Source organism: Myotis nattereri (genome assembly GCF_964212035.1).
Source record: "Myotis nattereri genome assembly, chromosome: 6".
NCBI lineage: Eukaryota > Metazoa > Chordata > Mammalia > Chiroptera > Vespertilionidae > Myotis > Myotis nattereri.
In genome coordinates, this window is record NC_138081.1 from 20,263,697 (window position 1) to 20,280,613 (window position 16,917).

General features: G+C 38.9%; 1 protein-coding gene across 4 annotated transcripts in view; it reads left to right on the forward strand.

Annotated features, from left to right (window-relative positions):
* PTCHD4 (patched domain containing 4) overlaps positions 1–16,917 on the forward strand; it is a gene marked incomplete at its 5' end in the record, with an annotated part of 169,410 nt that overhangs the window by 40,131 nt on the left and 112,362 nt on the right. The window lies entirely within an intron of this gene.

A 16,917-nucleotide genomic window follows, 5' to 3' on the forward strand; every position in this document is an offset into this window, starting at 1 on the left:
CTTCTCTTCACTTTAATATAACCAAGTCATTTGGTTGAAGGTATTTGCTATCAATGGGAAGTTGAAATACATTGAATCCATATTAACACTGTGCTAGAAAAAATATTCTTGCCATTCTTTAGCAAACTTCAGTGATGTCTGTAACATGTTACAGAATAAGAGAACATTTAATATCTATAGCAAGCATGAAATACGGCACTGAAACAAATATATTGAAATCAAAGCTTTCTGTAACTTATTTTGATTAAGTTATATTCCTCTGAAATATCCAGTTGGGTGATCAGATGATGGATCAGAAAACACAAAATGAAACCGCCTGAGTTTAGAATAACCTCATTTGGCTTTTGCAGGCTGACATTTTATATATGAAATTTAAAGACAGGTACACAACCAGGAAGCTAGTGAGGCTCCTTCATGATTTCACCCGGTAATTTTAGTTAGGACCTTTCTGGGGGGGTGGGGGGGGGATTCTGTACTGTGGAACCTGCAGGCTTGATTCTCACTTCCATCATTTCCTGGCTGCAGAGAATGCCACAAAGCCATAGGTCCTCTTTCAACCATGAAATGTATCACAACTGGAGTAAACGTTTGGTACCTAGAGTAAAAGCAGGTGACAGTGATGACATACAGGCCTGACTCAATTCCTGCACCCAGTGAATCCTGGGAAGCCTACAGTGAAGGAGGGTGAACCACATGAACTCAATTGTCCCAGAATTTGCTCTGTTATGATCATGCATTGTTTTCCAGGTTAGAGAAAGCCCATGTCCAGGTGGACATTTAAGGGAAATTTGAATCAGCAATTTTAGATTCCCTCTAATAGACCAGATACAACCTGTCTCCTAAAACTGCATTAAGCTGGGAGCAAGCTTTAAGTTGTATAGAGAGTGGCCCCCCAGGACTGGGATAGGGTATTAACACCTTTTGTCCCCCCTTGTAGCTAAATATACCCTAATTAGGAGCCCTGGACCCTTTTTGTATTTGTGGTTTAGGCTGAGAGTCAATGGAATGTTTTCAGTGCCAAGGACCATGGCCTGAGTTTATTTCATTGTAAGATAACTGAATCATTACTTTGTAACTAGAGGTCCAATGCATGAAATTGTGCAAAGGCCTTGGTCCCGGTCCCTGCCCACTGCCGCTGCGGCCCCTGCCTGCTGCTGCCATGGAGGGGGGAAGACGGGTGGGGGGAGGGGGGGCTTCTGCCACCTCTGCTACAGCCCACCCACTGCAGCTTTGTCCAGAAGGAAGGATGTTTGAAAGGATGTCCTGTCTAATTAGCATATTATGCTTTTATTATTATAAATTAGATAATAGCTCTTGATAGAGCCCTTACAAAGTAACACACAGGGTGCTATTCCTCTTCAAATATCATAGAAAATTTCTTATAATAAAGCTTATGATCTAGACAGGGGTGGGCAAACTTTTTGACTCGAGGGCCACAATAGATTCTTAAACTGGACCGGAGGGCCGGAACAAAAGCATGGATGGAGTGTTTGTGTGAACGAATATAAATTCAAAGTAAACATCATTACATAAAAGGGTACGGTCTTTTTTTTTTTTTTTTTTTTTTAGTTTTATTCATTTCAAACGGGCAGGATCCGGCCTGCAGGCCGTAGTTTGCCCACGGCTGATCTAGGCAGTCCCGTTTCATGATTAAAGAAAGAAGCTCAGAAGTCTAAGCAACTTTCCAAAAGTCACAGCAGTGATAAGTGATCAAATTAGCATTAAAGCCCAAGTTCTCCAAACTTTAAAGCAAACTGCCATTGCCAGCTATATGGCCTGAGATGCTAAAGTGGTTTTGCCATCATCACTGCGGTAACCAGGTCATTTGACTAAGCACTCTATATCTTTCCTCTGAAGAATGGGGAGATCTCAGTACATTTCTTAAGCACATGTTGGATAGAATTCTCTATAGCAGTGGTTCTCAACCTTCCTAATGCCGCGACCCTTTAATACAGTTCCTCATGTTGTGGTGACCCCCAGCCATAAAATTATTTTTGTTGCTACTTCAGAACTGTAATTTTGCTACTGTTATGAATTGTAATGTAAATATCTGATATGCAGGATGTATTTTCATTGTTACAAATTGAACATAATTAAAGCATAGTGATTAATCACAAAAACAATATGTAATTATATATGTGTTTTCCGATGGACTTAGGCGACCCCTGTGAAAGGGTCCTTCGACCCCCAAAGGGGTCTCGACCCACAGGTTGAGAACCGCTGCTCTATAGGCTAAAGTTTTGTCCTTTGAAAGGAAAGTTAGTGACTTAAAAAAAATCCATTGACTGTCAAAATTATGAGAAATGGGGCTGCTGAAACTTGGCACTATTTTGAAATATTCAGAAGTAAATTTTAACCAACCTAAAATAAGGAGTGCAATTTTGATTAGAAGCATTACCTCCAAACTCCATGAAATAGGACTAGGTGATATCAGAACTGACAGAGCTAGGCGGGATATTTATGTGTGGCTGGAAGTAGCAGCAGTCATGTTTATGTAGTGGAAGCAATCAAATTCCCAAAGGCTTTAATGTGGGTTGAACCTCTGAAAATTGGCCTGATTCGGAATAGTAAATTCACAGTGATAGTTGCTTTTATTATAATGCAACTCTCTGTCTTAATATTTTTCCCTATTTCATAAAAATCTAAGTAAATCAATCGTCAGAATCTTTTGGGGTGATTCATCAAGTTTGCTTTTACTCACTGTAACTTATTACCACCTAACTTATTAAGTTTACCATATGTTCCAAACCAAAAATGGAGATATGTGGTCAAATGAAAGATTTTTTTTTAATATATTTTATTGATTTTTTACAGAGAGGAAGGGAGAGAGATAGAGAGAGTTAGAAACATCGATGAGAGAGAAACATCGATCAGCTGCCTCCTGCACATCTTCTATTGGGGATGTGCCCGCAACCCAGGTACATGCCCTTGACCGGAATCGAACCTGGGACCTTTCAGTCCGCAGGCCGACGCTCTATCCACTGAGCCAAACCAGTTTCGGCCAAATGAAAGATTTTAATTAATAGATATTACTATTAAGAAATCTCACATAGATATAAACTAAGAACATTTGTATATAAGTGTTCTATGAATTGTTCTTATTTAAATAATAAGGAAACATGAAGTTTAACCTGCCTTACTAAAATTAAAGTCCACAGTTATTCATTACCTTTAATACTAACTTAGCTTTATATTAGCTTTAAACAAAAACAACTTGAGCCTTCGCTTTAAAGAAAGATACCAGGTGGGCAATTTTTTTGCTCTCAAGAAACAGAGACAAAATTATTTTCTAAATCTTTAAAGACTTATAGAAAATCTTTTGCAGTAAGTTTTAAACTATCCTGCAAAAAAAAGGTATTTTGCTTATGAGTTAATTTTTCATTTGGGTATATTTTAAAAGTTTTATTAATTTTTAAAATTTTACCTTCCAAAGGCATCCAGATACTCCTTCGCTAGATATACAAGAACATACAGTTTAATTCAAAGAGGAGCTAATGCACTTCCTAAACCATGCCACATCGACACAGAAAATGTTAACACACTTGCAAAGGTGAACCTTTACATCCTCGTCTCCTGTGCTGAGAGAAGCAATATTTAACTCCCACATGGAGCCGCGAGATAGGAGAGTAGTTATTTCCTTGGCTTTATCAAGAGACTTTCAATTATTTTTATATCTTTGAGGCTGAATATCTTGGTGGTTGTACAGAACAATTGCAGGGGTCTCATTAGAATGTGTATCACACACGATACTTTCAAAGCATGTCTGTCCTTTCAGGGATTAAAAAGAAAAGGTAATTTAGTGAAGATAAAATGGACTTAAGCACACGTTGGATTCTTTATCTGGCATTTTACTGACATAGTTCGATAATATCCCTCACTGTGACTTCGAGGTAGTTGTCTTTCAAATAAAGGAAGGCCAGAAAAGGGAGGGGGAAGAGAAAGAAAGGAAACTGGAGGCAGATCAGAGGGGTGGGGGAGATAGGAAAGAAAAGAGAGAAAGAGCCGGAGAAACTGCTAGGCAGGAGGAGTAGGGGAGCAAGGAGTTGGAGCCAGGAAGAGACAGGGAGGTTGTTCATATAAGACAATGAGAAACTAAGATCTGATTCATCTTCAGTAGAGATATAAGGGTGTCACTTTTGTTTTATCAAAGGGTTAAGATTCTAACATCAACTGCATATGAATGCTGCACTCTTGCTTTCACATTCTTTCACTGTGTGTTCATTCTTCTACGCTTCCCTGAATTACGTGCCCCAAAGTATTTGATTTAGCTTGGGAAAGGTACAGCCTTCATTTCCTACCTTCAGTGAATCTGGAAGTCTAGTTGGAACGATAAAACAGATAGCAATGGTAAAGGGCCACATGTACTCATATCAGAGGAGACCTCTTTGAATGAACACAATGCTACAATCTTGGAAATCAAAGCAAAATAGAAGTTAGAAAAATGGAGTTCGTAAATAGCAACCCTATCTGCAAGCTGCACAAATTGATGACGTATTTCCTGAAAGTTTTAATCAACCTCATAATCTAGATCTTTGCAATTACAAGTATCTGGATAATTCAAGAAAGAAAGAAACCAGCTTTTACTAAAATGATGCTTTATGCATACCCTAACTTTTTTTCATTGGGTCAAATAATTTGGCCTTCGTTTTCAAATTAAAGAAAAATAATGCATGGGAAAGAAGGATACAAAGACAAAAATGAACAAGAACCCCATGAATTTTGGAATTCAAGTTCAATACAAGAAAAGCGATATTGAGCTACCAAGGTCCTCAAAATATTTTATTTGAAAAGAAAACACATAGCCAAGTGCAAGGTCAGATCAGCTCCAGACTTAAGTGTGTGTTAGCATTTTACAATATTATGGAACCCAAGAATCTGCTGTGGACTAACCTATAACTTCAAGGTTATTCTTCATTACATCTTAATGGACCAAATCACAGTCCTTAATGAAGAATGAACAAACCATCATATCTCAAGTTCACTGAGATGCCACAAGGAAGATTGCTTATAACATAAGCCTGGAAATAAGGGAGTCCTGATTCTTGGCCCTCTCACCTCTCCCAACTGCAGAAGTGACATTTGATTAGTAGTTGTATCAAATTTATCCCTCCCATTTCTCTCTACCCTTTATTCAGTTCCCTTAACACATTTGTTATTATTTTTGTTGATAAGTCCCTATATTTAAAAAAAATATATATATATAATATAAAATAGCCCAACTAACTAAGAAAACAGACAACCTATAATTCTATGAGAAATAAGAGCCAATGTTAAAATGTTGATAATTTCCTTTGAATATTTATATGCGCATATTTGTTTTAACATGGCTGAGATCATACCATATGTAAATAATTTTTGCAGCTCTCAGCAATTATCTTGATTCTTCAGTGATGTATTCCATGTTATAATGCTCTATTCTGCTTCATTTTTTGCCCTATTATTTCTGTGATTTGTTTCTATAACAAAATTATAAACTCTTGCCCTAACCAGTTTTGCTCAGTGGATAGAACATCGGCCTGCGGACTGAAAGGTCCCAGATTTGATTCCGGTCAAGGGCATGTACCTTGGTTGTGGGCACATACCCAGTAGGGGGTTTGTAGGAGGCAGCTGATCGATGTTTCTCTCTCATTGGTGTTTCTAACTCTCTATTCCTCCCTTCCTCTCTGTAAAAAAATCAATAAAATATATTTAAAAAATTATAAACTCTTCCAGTACAGAGACTTTATCTTTCATTTATTTGCCCTTATCTTGTTTTCTAGACATAGACTAACAATTCACCTTCCCATGCTCTCAACACAGATATTGTTTTAATTTTTTGGATTTATGGGGATCATTAGAAGAAATAGATCACTTCCAACTATCCTTGCATGTAAACTTTTCTTCAAGAATTCATCAGCACCCCAGAAGACATGCTGCTTCTGGGTATGGGAAGAATTTATTTTCAGAATAGTATGCATTCCATAAGATCTGAAAAGTCTTTTTTTTGATGCTCATACAATCAGTTAGGTAAGTCTTGGTATAGACAAAGCTATGAGGAGGGGAAAAAATGATCTACTGCCCCCTATCTAGTGCCCATCTCTGTCCTCAATACACACCAAAAGTTTATTCCTCACACTGCTGGTAAAGAGAGCATTTGAATAAGCAAACCTCCATACTCACTACCAGTACCCATCGCTGCATCACTGCTCCTCGGTAGCCCCCGTTGTATATTTCAGTCACTCTCAAAGTCCCAGGAACTCAACATGCTTACTCTCCTTCCTAGACCTTGGCACATATTTTTCCTTCTGTCTGGAAGAAGACCATTCCTCCCCATGTCCACCATCCACATTTCCACGTTCACTTGGGTAATTGTCACTCATGCTTCAAGTCCCAGCTAAGATGCCACCTTCTTTGGAAAGTCTTCTTAGTCCCTACTAGGCTGGGTCATTCCTTCTTAGTGCTACCTTAGCATCTTGTGTTAACCAGTACCAGATGTCTGCCTGCCTATTTATCTTCCCCAACCCCTCACTCCACCCAGAGCCATAGGCTCTTTGAAGGTAAGAACTATAGCTGTTTACCATTCTGTCCTTCATACCTGGCTGACACAGAGACACAGAACATGCACTCACTGAATATTTCTCGAGGAAGGGAATACCATTGCTCTTCTTGCCTGTTTCCATCTGTGTGTCATGTACTAGGAACCCCAGGAACTCTCCACATTAGTGCCCCATGTAGATACCTGCAGTGCCTATACTTTTGTTTTGCCCTAACTTTCCCATTTCTGTGAGGATGTTTTGAGCTCTGTTCTGAGGTTTGCCTCTGTAGGTTGTCAGTCTGATCTACTTTTCCACTCAGGGGTGCTGATGGCCCTGGTGCCGCAGGCCTTATAAAGTATGAGTCTTTGTTGGAGAAGTTTCTTAACCCACAAGGAAAGCTGTCCTGAAGGAGGAGACTTTCAATCCCTCTATTCAGGGCCTTTCTGCATTCCTGAAATGCTCCAACAAGAGGGATGTATATTCTTCCTTTATGTAACCAGCATCAGAGTTAAATATTCGTAGATATGGACTATTTGCCCATGAATGATTGTGATTCTGTTATCAGTAGAAGTGGAGTTCTTGGGATGTTGTGAGGAAAAGAATTTCCTGAGGTCCCCATAGGAGGATGGGATTTCCTGGAAAGCATTATTGATGATGTAAAAAAAGCTCCCTCCAAGATGGGAAGCTCCCATCTCTGTTCCTCTCACCATGGAAGAAGTTCAATCTTGTCTTCAGCAGGCCAGAATTAAGGCTGCTGCCCATAGTTTCTATGTCATATTAAAGTCCAGTCCAGTCCAGCATCTGGCTAGCTTAGCTTGCAGTCCACTGCATGTGGGGTCTGCATGGCCTTGCTCAAGGTCACATGTCTATGAAGAGAGAATACCTGAATGCCTGGGTGAGTGCTAGTCATGGAGCAAAAGAAAGGGGCACAGGAAGAGTGGGAACTCTTTGGGGATTTTAACTTTCCAAGATTTCACTCATTTCTGCTGGGGTCTATCCCCTAGCCAATCCACTGTTCCTCAGGCTAGACTAATAGCCAAGCACTTTCACTATATCAGCCCCACTTCACTACACATATGCCTATCTCCTCCTGCTCCTCCCAACAATCCAATACCAGATGCGGGAAGAGAGAGTAGTTAATCTCCTTGGAGGAATAATGCTGTGTGAAGCTGTAGTTTCCTGGTGAAGCTTCCCAGCTGACCCCTTATAATGTCTGGCCTTCCCTATGCTCGCTTCCTTTTATTAATAGTAATATACTAGCTAATTAAATGACAACAATTCTTTTGTGGAAAGACTCATATAAAATGGTAATATTGCTTCTTATGGAAATTTTCAGGATAGAGTCACAAATATGAGGTACAAAGAAACAAAATGTTTATTGTTTCTTTGCCTCACATTTAATATAAACGCTAGCTCTACTTCCACACATTGTTTCTTAATTTGTGCAAATATTTTACCTGAGTAAGGAGAAATTACAAATATTTATCCTAAGTAAAACCAATACAGGGGAGATGATACTCATGAAATAGAAAACCGAAGCTAAAATGAATTTTGCTAGGAACTAAATTAATTCATCTGGGCTACTGAGAGATGATTTACATCTAGGCAAAATGGGGCAAATTCTTGATCTTTTTCTGTTTGATAAGAATTCTCTCTGGAAACTATTCAAAGAAAGAGGAAAAAAGCTATTGGGTCCAGATTTAAAGACAAGAAAACCTTCTTGTTTCTATGGAAATGAACATGGGTCATCTAGTGTTTCTCCTTCCTTCTTATTTCTTTTTTTCTCCCCCTCAGGGCAGACTTCTCCAGCCTACTTTGCAGTCTCTAATGACTTTCCCACAGATGAATCATTAAATACAGAGCTAATAAGACCTTTAGAGAGAATGTAAGCCAAAGCTTTTATTTTGGAGATGAGGGAGTTGGCATTCAGAGAAGTCAACAGCATGTCCCCTGTCGCCCTGATGTAAAGTATTACAACTGCAACTTGCAACCAGGTGTTCTGTTTCAGTCGTTTGCTGACAAATGTGAAATAATCTTAGATGGCTAAGTAAATAGACAGTCTCACTTAAATGTTGAAGTCATGATATATATTAATAAGAATAACATGCAGCACTTTCTGAGCATGATTCTAAATGTTTCATGTGTGTTAACACACTTGACCCTCACAATGTCTTAGGATTCTTATGTTAACCAACAATAAAACTGAAGTCCAGAGCTTGAGAGATCTCCACAGTTGTCAGTGTGGACGCTGAGACTCTAAGCAAGACCATTGAACACTTGAGTCTGTGTGCATAAGTGCTATTTGCTTCCTTTTATTCAAGTATATCAATAAATTATTCAAACATATATGCAGTGGAGTTAAAAGCATGAGCATTGGTGTCAGAAAGAAGAATCATGTGACCAGCTGTGTCACTTAGGAGCTGTATGACTTCACTCACATCGTTTTCTCTCACTTGGCCTTGTGGCCTAGGAAATAACACCCCCTTTCCTTCATGGTTCTTATGGCTAGTCAAATAATTAAAATGACATAAGGCAGATTAAAAAGAGAAAATAAAATTTAATATGTACACACGGGGAACTCACATAAGCATGACAATTCCAAAGACAGTAAGGCAAAATGAGGTACATTAAGTCCCCAATTAATAGTAGATTTTTGGAAAATGTGACTTTAAGTGAAATGACATATAGTGAGACCACTTTTACTACAGGCTAATTGATATAAACAAGATTTAGGTTCCTACAGCATATTTCTGTCCTCAAAACCATCACCAAACCTCAAAGTTAGATCCAAAACATTTCTGATATTAAACATTGAATTAAATGTGAGCAATACAACCCTGACCAGCATTCTCAGTGATTAGAACGTTGGCCCTAGCACCAAAGGATAGCAAGTTTAATCCCCGGTCAATGGCAGGTACATGGGTTGCAGGTTCTATACCCAGCCCCAGTCAGGGACATGCAGGGGGCAACCAATCAATGTATCTCTCTTACATTGATGTTTCTCTCACTCTCTCCTTCTCTCTCTCTCTCTTCCCTCCTCCACTCCCATCCATTCTCTCTAAAAATCAATGGAAAAAGTATCCTTGGGTGAAGATTAACAAAAACAAAACAAATAACTGTGAGTCATACATATATTTAAGAAACATTAAAAAAATAAGTAAGATAATTATTTTCCTACGCACTTATTCTAGTTCAGAGTCATGGGTGTCTGTAGACCACCTCAGCAGCTCAGGGAGAAAAGTGGGACCCACCCTGGACAGGATGCACTTCCATCGCAGGGCCACTCACACCACACTCACTCAGACTGGGACAATTTGGACAAGTCCACTCACCTCACTTGCACATCTATGGGATGTGGAAGGAAACCCGAATCCCTGGAGAAAACCCAGGCAGACATGGGGAGAATGTGCTGACTCCACACAGACAGTGGCCCCAGCTAGGAATTACTTTTTTTTCATCAATGTTATATTGAAATAGCATCGACTAAAATGACATTATTCGAGGACCAGTTGTATATGTGTAACGTTCTGGACTATGGAGAAGGAGGTAGGGGTCTGGGACTTCCAAGGGAAATAAAGCAATTCACCTCACCCAGAAGATGAAAATGGTTAATGTTTAGTAAACAAATGTTTGCTGGAACATCTTGAGACAGTGTGACATAGAAAGGACTTTGATTGAAGGGCTGGGCTAGTTCCCAGACTAAACTATCGTTATTGATGGTACTAGCTCCTCTCTGGACCAGACCTTCTACCTTAAATTCTTTAAGGCAGTTAGAGGGAAGGTCAAAGGTTCTTCCTGAGCCTTCTGGACCTTACAAAGAACCAGCTTAAAATAATCCATATCTCAAAGGGGCATATTTGCAGTGGCAAACTCTGCCCCGCTTCAGCCTCTGTGTCCTCATTGGTGACTTGAGGCTCCTCCAGTATAGCACCCCCATCAAGGAGTGACTGAAAAGAAAGTTCTTAAGTCTTGGAACCGAGTTGGCCATGTGTTAAAAATTTCCAACCAAGTCAAAGTTAATTGATATGCTATTGTGTTATGTTAAACATATTTTATATTCTTACTAGAGGCCTGGGGGTATGAAATACATGCACCCCGGGGGTGTCCTTCAGCTTGGCCTGCACCCTCTTGCAGTCTGGGAGCCCTTAGGGGATGTCCAACTGACGGCTTAGGCCCACTCCCTGAGGGAAATGGGCCTAAGCCATCAGTCAAACATGCTTAGCGCTGCCGCGGAGGCGGGAGAGGCTCCTGCCACTGCCACTGTGCTCGCCAGCTGCGAGCCCAGCTTCTGGCTGAGCGGTGCTCCCCCTGTGGGAGCACACTGGCCATCAGGGTGCAGCTCCTGCGTTGAGCATCTGCCTCCTGTTGGTCAGTGCACATCATAGTGACCAGTCGTTCCACCATTTGGTCGATTTGCATATTAGCCTTTTATTATATAGGATTTCATTTCAGCAACACAGAAAATTATTTTTTAACCTTCCTCTTTGAAAAAAAACAAGAAATGTATGATTGCACTCTCCTAACTTAGTAATATGCATAAGAATTTTAATTTATTCTTTATCAGAGCATTTTAATGCTTTAAAGCCTCCATTTTGAACATGACTCTTGATTTTTTCTTTTTAACTAAAGGAAAATGAACTTGCTTTCTCTGTATTTGCTGTGTTTCTACTAAACATGAAGCTCTAGAGACAAAATTCAAGATTGTTGATGATTTTATTTAATCCCACTTTATGTGTATACTTGATACTGAGAATAAATCAGAGGATAAATTAAGAAATATGTATGAGGAAAAATCTTGTTTAAACAAACTAGCAAACAAAAAAGCACACACACAAAAAAAACCTTACAATTTCTTTAGAAATATCACTATCTACCATACATAGGAACTAGTATTCTTGTTGACAAAGGAACTAGTATTCTTGTCAGCAATAAAGGCAACTGACCATCTAAAAATTTCCAACATCATTACAGGGTCTCCCTCATCAAATATTAATGAAATTTGAATTGCAGTTGCCTTGGACAGAAGCTGTGTTTCCAAATTGTCTTGCAGTCATAGCAAATATCTTAATGCAAACCTAGTGCATACATTGAGCAGATATGACACTTACTCCCTATAATATCAAAGCATCATCAAGTAATTTACTTTCTGCATAATTTTTTATAGCATTAATGTCTCTTTCCTCTTGCATCTCTTTAAGAATTTATTCTTTGATCATATCTCTGAGAGTTTAATTTTCTTTTCCACTCTAGAGGTGTAGCTTGCATGGGAGTAATTTTAAGAGCTACAAAGTACTAACTATAAACTAAGAGTAGTAACTGTAAACTAAAAAAAGACCTAAAGAGCCTAAGATATATATATATTTTTTTTTCCTGGCATTACTGCTCCTAGGGAGATAATGTAATGAGATGCTTCATGGCCGTGAGACAGCATCGTGACCTGTACTTCCACTGATTCACCTTGGGAGAATTTACCTACCAGGGACTGACTCAGCTGACATTTTATTCATGCTGCATCAAGAACCAGAAATACTGCAGGGGCCTTCTGACTGAGCTCTTTCCTTTAGAGTCATCCGACTCCCTATATCATGATCCACAGAGCAATCAGAGTGAGCACTCCAAAAAGTAAAGCATGCTATACCCCCTGCTTAAAACTCACCAGGGCTTCCTACCACAGGACAGTTAAGTCCAACTCAATATGCCTCTCATGGCCCTTACGGAGGAGACCCTGCTTTCCTCTCTAGTCTCAAACTCCATAATTTCCTTCAGTTCTTTGAACATCTCGTGCTGTTCTTTGTCCCAACTATAGTGCATACAAATCCTTTTTCTGGCTACTCACTAAGTCCCCTTGTCCTTTGACAAGCTTACTGCACATTATTAGTGTGCAGAGGAAGTAGAAGAGGAAAAATATTTAAGGAAAATATTTCACTAAACTAAGCAGATTGAAAAAAAAGGGTAAAGTTTGTTTTCTTCTGTATCATCTCTAATTTATATGCACACCTCTCTTCATCTGAGGTCCTATTGTCCTCAAATACTTTGATCTGTCCCTTACTCTCCCCTTCTTAGCAAAGTAGTCTCCAAAAAGTAATGTTATCACACCTCTGAGTGAACTCACTGAGTTAAATATTATGACGTGTTTATTATACATCAGGCTTTGTTCTAGGCCCAGGGAGATTATCAGTAAGCAAGATAGGAAACATGCCAGCTTTCAATGAACACACATTCTCCTGGAAGAGACAGAAAAAGGAATGATTAAATGATCAATGGAGGGTCACTACAGGTAGAAATGCTTAGCAGGAAGGAAATAAAATAGGACCATGTGATGGAGTGATTGCTGGGAAGGAGGTGTCTAGTTTATACCATGTGATTCAAATAGTCTATTAGAAGCTGAGATCTCCATAAGGAAGTAGCCTTGGCTATAAGAACAGAGAAAAGCATTCTAGGCAGAGGGTATAGTTGGTGCAGAGGCCATGAAGTGAAAATTAACTTCAGGGAGTAGGTGAAAAGGCAGAAAAGCTGGTGCAGAATTCATGAGTGGAAGACTAGGAGAAGAGGTCTGTGGGCTCAACCAGCAATGAGCCATTCAGGGCCTTGCAGGCCTGGTAAGGGGTTCTTATTTTATTCCTGGTACAAGTGGAAGCTAGTAGAAAGTTTTAAGTGAAGAAATTATGTGATTTTATTTAGAACTGGGGAAATATGTTTCACCTTTAATATGGAAAACATATTGAGGAGGAGTGGAAATGGTCACAGGATATGAGTTGGGGACTTCAATTTATCTCATCCTAATAATGACAGTTGAATTCAGTGAAACACTGAAAAAGGAGAGCATATGAAAGTAATATGTTACCATCTTGTCATATTTTTATTTCAAGATTTATCTTCATTGAGACATAAAAGTGATTTTGCACTCAAAAGAATTTCAGAATTTGTGTAGGAGGTTTTACTGGGAAAGGAGGAAATGAATCACCATGTGTTAAATGGTTGGCTGTTGGTTTAATGGAGAGGAAAATATTGGGAAAAGGAGACCTTCATGTAAGATAGTTTTAATAATAAAGAACATTTAGTGGAGGATGGGGGCCAGCCTGACTTCCCTGAAATCACCCCATAGAACTCTGGAAAGTGTTGAAATTGAGGTTGTCTCAGTTGAGTTGGAACCTTGTGTTCATCCCTGTGACTGGAAGATTTGTCTTCTTAGAGCCTCTAGTTGCTTATTTAATTAAACAAACCAGTTCTACCCAATGAGTGGAGTAGAATGTAAAAATAATCAATTTATGGCTCTATTAGATGTAATGATATTATTCTGACATTTAGATCTCTCCAAAGTAGCTTTCTGGACAGTATTTTCATAGAATAACTAGAGGCCCAGTGTACGAAATTCATATACGTGTAGGATCCCTAGGCCTGACTGGCGATCAGGGCTGATCAGGTTCCCCAACTCCCTGCCTCCTCTTTTCCTCGCTGCTGTCCACACACTGCCACTGCGAGGTTCCCCACCTCCCCACCTCTCTGCCTCATCCTTCTCTCACCACCCACACACCATCACCACAGGGTTCGGTTCCCCCTGCCTGCCTGCCTCCCTGCCTCCTCCTTCCTCCTTCCTCCACTCCCTCAGGGCCCCGCTGCCATGTTCCTCGCCATACCCTGGTGGTGGTCAACCCACATCATAGTGAGTGATTGAACTCTTGGTCTCATGGTTGAACTCCTGAGGGGACACTTTGCATATCAACCTTTTATATATATGGATAGAGCTGAAAATGCCTTCAGTGTCATAAACATTTACTCATATACTCATATCTACTCACTTTATAAATAAGAAAATGGAACACTACTAGGGGAAATGAACCAGACAAGGGTTTTTTATCCAATTAGAATGAGATGCACACAGTGATTCAGGTCACATGACTCCTGATTATGTATTCTCTCTATTAAGCCTACCTAGCTTCTTACATGTCCAGAGGATAATTACAACATATGCGATATTCTTTCCTTTTTTCTCCTACATAGAGGCACCTATGAACTGGTTAGTTTAGGAAACTGAATAACTCTTCTGCCTCCCCTTACAAAATAATAGAATTCCCTTTACAAATAATGTATAAAAGTATATTTCTCAAGACTGTACTGAGTACAATAATTGCACCAATGGCTTGTCTCCAATGTGAACCATTCAATAGCGCTTTCAATTCAAGGACATCCAAAGACCTTGCTTATTTTGTTCTTATTCATGGAGTAAAGCAAACTAAGAGAGAGAAACTCATTCTATTTGTTGCTTTGATTTGAATATAATGGAATGAAACCATATTTTTTTATGAAATAATAAAAAAAATGAAAATTAGACCACCTCAAAAGGGGGGTAAGCTCTTAGCCAAAGCCAATGAAGATCAGTTATTTAATAATCTATATTTGCCTTTTTAAAATTTTTACTTTTGTCCGGATACATTACCAGCACCTTCTTTGATCCACTATAATCTCTAAATGAGGCCTAAGGGATGCATAAATCTTTGTTCTGTCACTAAAGATCCCTCAGAAATATTTTTTGATTATGAAAATGAGTAAAGATACGTGGAACTGTACATTCTCAAGTGAATATGTACAGCTTTTAAAATACTCTTTCAAATAATCAAAAGCACAACTCAACATCACAGATGGGATTTCAAAGAAGTAGGAACCAAGACTGGAACTTAAAATTATACCAAGCTTAAAACAAAAGTAAACAAGCCTAATTAAGGGTCTATGTTTCCTGGACTGAAACACAGGAAACTATATTTCACAATCTCTCAGTGTGAGTCAGGATTCTCACGCCTTTCTCAAAGCTTTTCCACTTTTTACTTAAAGCTCATCAGAGAACACATGGGGTTTCGTGGAGACAGAGCTTTGTGAACCTACAGCTGGAATTTTAGTTTGATATTTATAAGTTAAAAAGATGACTGGAAGTGGGAGATAAACCAAGTAAACGAAAAAAAAAAACTCAATCAAATTCTTACTTAGAAATATATTGTTCACTTACAGCTGGCCAGATTGAGTTAAACAGAAAGATTATTTCTATTGAACATGTGGAGAAAATATGGGTGTGTGAAGTGACTATAAAATTTCATTCATCTTAATTCTGGATGATGCTACTAACAACATTTGTACTCTCTGTAAATTTCTCAAACTTTTGTGTTGCTTTTGGTGCACGTTAAAAATACAAATACAGCCCTGACTGGTTTGGCTCAGTGGATAGAGCGTCGGCCTGGGGACTGAAGGGTCCCGGGTTCGATTCTGGTCAAGGGCATGTACCTTGGTTGTGTGCACATCCCCAGTGTGGGGTGTGCGGGAGGCAGCTGATTGATGTTTCTCTCTCATCAATGTTTCTAACTCTCTATCCCTTTCCCTTCCTCTCTGTAAAAAATCAATAAAATATATATTAAAAAAATACAAATACAAACAAGAACCTCAGATACAGGTGTCTGTACTACACAAGTCCACAATAACAGTGGTGAAAATAACCATGGTTATAACGTTGTTGGTTTGTTACCCTCTGTACTACCCTTGTAGAAAGATTTGCTTTCTGCTCTGAATCTACTCTTTTATATCCTCTTGAGATAAATGGCTTGCCTGATCTAGCAAAAACAGTTTATTTATGGCATAAATTGACCTTCATACCTGTGTCCCACTCAATACCTGCATTTTAGATGTTACCCATTTTTGATGTTATATTCCATCTTGCAACCAGCTATTGGTTTCAATATTCCATCTGTCAGCCATTGGCATTAGAGTAAATGACAGTGTGGCAAAAACAAAACAAAACATAGAAAACAAAAACTGATTAAAATGTAATAATGGCTGTCATGGATTTTGTTCTAAGTGGTAAGGTACATTGAATGAGAATCAGTGTCTGACTCAGGAGCACCTTAAACAGGAGGGATAAATATCCTACTCTTATGATCTTGTCTACTCTACCTTATGTGAAATTCTGAAGTTGTGATGACTTTTAACAAACCCACTTGAAATGTGAGCAGTCTCATTTAGGGGGTTTGTTCACTGTATTCTATGGGAAAGAGGTCACCCTACGGTAAGACTGAGGCATGTATTCGGAGGGGAAATTATAATGAGTGAATAGATGCTCATATGAGATTTCAAAAAATGTTTCAACACTATAAAATTGATTATAAAAACAAAACAATATTTTATTCTACTTGTTCTGTGATATGCAGTTGTCTTCCCAGAATATAAAGGATGAGTATGGATGCGTGTGTAAAGTTTGTGTGTCTAAGTGTGTGTGGTGTAGGTGTGTGTGTTAACCCTAGAAAGTTTAGCACCTATTTATTAAGTGAATAGTTTAACTTTTGAAATGTTAACTCATACCATGCTCCATTTTGGGCTGAAACTGAATCATAAAACTTGATCCACATTAAGGAATTATAGT